Raw genomic sequence first — 2,618 nt, forward strand, 5'->3', positions numbered from 1 at the left:
TGTTGTTTCTTTTCATGTAGTCCCATGTAACTCTTAGATTCCCTTCATTTCTCTTAAATCTTTGTTCTGATTTTTCTTCATACAGGCTAATGTCAAGGGATTTATCTTCTAGTTGGGAAATGCCTTCTTCAGCCAGTTCTAGCCTATTCTTTTGTGCTTCCACTCTGTTGTTTAATTCTGTAATTTTGGTATTCATCTTCTGGATTTCTAACTGCTGTTTTTGTGTGAGTTCTGATTGTATATTAATCTTGTTATTTTGGTCTTGAATGGTTTCCCTGAGTTCTTCCGGGGTACTGTCTGTGTTCTCCTTGATTCTGTTTGGGGTTTCCTTAGGCTTTTGTAGAGTTCTATAAACAAACCTTCTAAATTCCTTCTCGGATAATTCTAGTGCCTCCTCTTCCTCCATGTTTAATGAGACTTTTGTTTGGGATTTTATTTCTATAATCTTATCCTGTTTTTGTTTGTTTGATTGATTTGAGGTTGTTTCAAGGTTGTTTCCCAGATATTTTGAGGTTATCTTTAACTGTTAGTTATGTATTGATTTGTTTTGTCTTGATTTTATGCTTTAATATTTTTGCAAAGGTGGACCTGGTACATTTTCTTTTTTTTTGGTTATTAATTCAAGTGTGCTGGGTTGCTCTGCAGTTTTGTGATGATGGAATCACTGTGTGGAATGTGGATTCAGATCTCTGTTCATCATGAAGGGGGTTTAGGATTTGAGCCAGCAGGTGTTGTGATGGCTTAATGTGGTTTCTCAATAAAAGCAGGTGCTGAAGGTAGATCACGGAGTGGCCACAGATCCTCTGGTGCATTCTCTCCATGGCCCCGGGAACCACTCTGGTGCCCTGTCTCACTGTCCAGTTGGTGCTCCACAGGGAAGGTGCACCTATTTTTTTTTTCTTTCCAGGTAATGACATTGCCTCTCTCTTCTTTCTAATCCTACTCCCCTGAGTTTGGCATACTCTGACTCAATGAGCTGTTCAGAACACCAGAATTCCTGCTTCAAACTGCTGCACCTAGTTTTCCAGGCACTAAGATGCTAGAGGCAATACACCATCTTCCCATCCCCTCCCAAGGCTATCAATCTGATGGAAGCAGACCACCACATTGTTCTCCCATGGAGCAGCTGGTGGGTTTGAACCACTGACCTTTTGGTTAGCAGCCAAATGCTTTAACCACTGCACTACCAAGCCTCCTCAGGCCTCAGGCAAGGACCATAAAATGACTCCTGGAAAAGCCATGCTGGAGGGGAGGGGAGGGTGGGTCTTGGCGGAGTCAACCATCATGTGGAGGGCAGCAGACTCCAGCAAGGACTCTCCTTAGACACCAGGAACCTTAGGGTCTTGAAAATGCATCAGCAAGAAGGTCAAGCAGAGAATGTGCTGGAGAATGAGTGATGAGAGCTCACTGGACAGAGCTGAAGGCCAGCATGCTTTGGGAGAGATGGGCACACTGGGGCTAAAACATACCCTTAGTGTTGGCATGGTATTTTAGGGTTTCTAGCCAGCTTCCTCCTCTGTCCTATCATCCATTCTTTGCCCCGTGAGGGTGGTGGAGCAGGTGTCATCATTCCCAAAGCCACGGGTACCTCCTCATGGCTCATGAGAACCTGCAGGACTTTATTGCCTGGTGAACTCCTATAAACCCCTTAGGACCCCAATCAGGTGACAAGGCCAAAAGTGTCCCCAAGTCTCCTGTCCTGAACCCTCCTGTTGGCTTCTCAACCAACACCCAGAAACCTACTATGTTGTAACTCTCTCCATGCCCCCGCCCCCTGGATAGTGCACTTCAGAAGACAGGGGCCTCATCTGATGAGTCTTCACATTGGCCCTGCCCCTAGCAGCCCTGGCCTGGAGTCTGATGCCTGTGGCATAGATGGCTGGGGATGTGGCTGGGTGCTCCAGGAGCAAAAGCAGGGAGAACACCTGCCACCCTGAGGCATTCCCAGGGCAGAGCAATATGAAGTTTTGGAGAATCCTAACTCCACTCAGGAAAATACCAGATAATCCTGGGGGTGGAGTGGAGAGGGGAGGATGAGCAAGGGCTCTGGGGGTACCCTGAGGTGCTGAGGGTGGGGGCTCGCAGCAGAATTCCGAAAGGGCAGAAGGATGAACATGGCAGCAGATGGGAAAGGTGCCTCCCCTCAGAAACACAGGGGACCCTGAGCAATGCCAAGGGCACCCTCTCATGGCCACTTGAGGCCAGCACTGGAGCTCTGAGAAGAATCCTGCATTTCCCTGTCTTCTCTGCATTCCAGCTCATGATGGTGGGGGTGGGCAGACTAGAACTCCATAGGGTTTCTGTGGCTGTGGCCTTTGTGAAGCAGGTCACCCGGCCATGACCATTTGTGCCACCCAGGGGCTCTCTTTCAGGTAAGAGAGCAGAAAATGGGCTCAGGAAGAGGGGAAAAGGAGCACTGGCCTTGCAGTCAGGAGACTAGTCCCAACTGTGCCACTAAATCTCTAGGTTCCTGTGGACAAACTATTTCTCCTCCCTGAGCCTCAGTTTCCTTGCCTGGTGAGTGAAGGGGTCGGATGAGGTGAAGGGCTCTCACTAATGGAGAGCTGACAGCAGGCCAGGTCCTGAGCTAAGCATTCTGCACATGTTACCGTAACCAA

This window comes from Orycteropus afer, unplaced genomic scaffold, assembly GCF_000298275.1.
Source record: "Orycteropus afer afer isolate SDZICR_OR568_19922 unplaced genomic scaffold, OryAfe1.0 scaffold00127, whole genome shotgun sequence".
Classification (NCBI taxonomy): Eukaryota; Metazoa; Chordata; class Mammalia; order Tubulidentata; family Orycteropodidae; genus Orycteropus; species Orycteropus afer.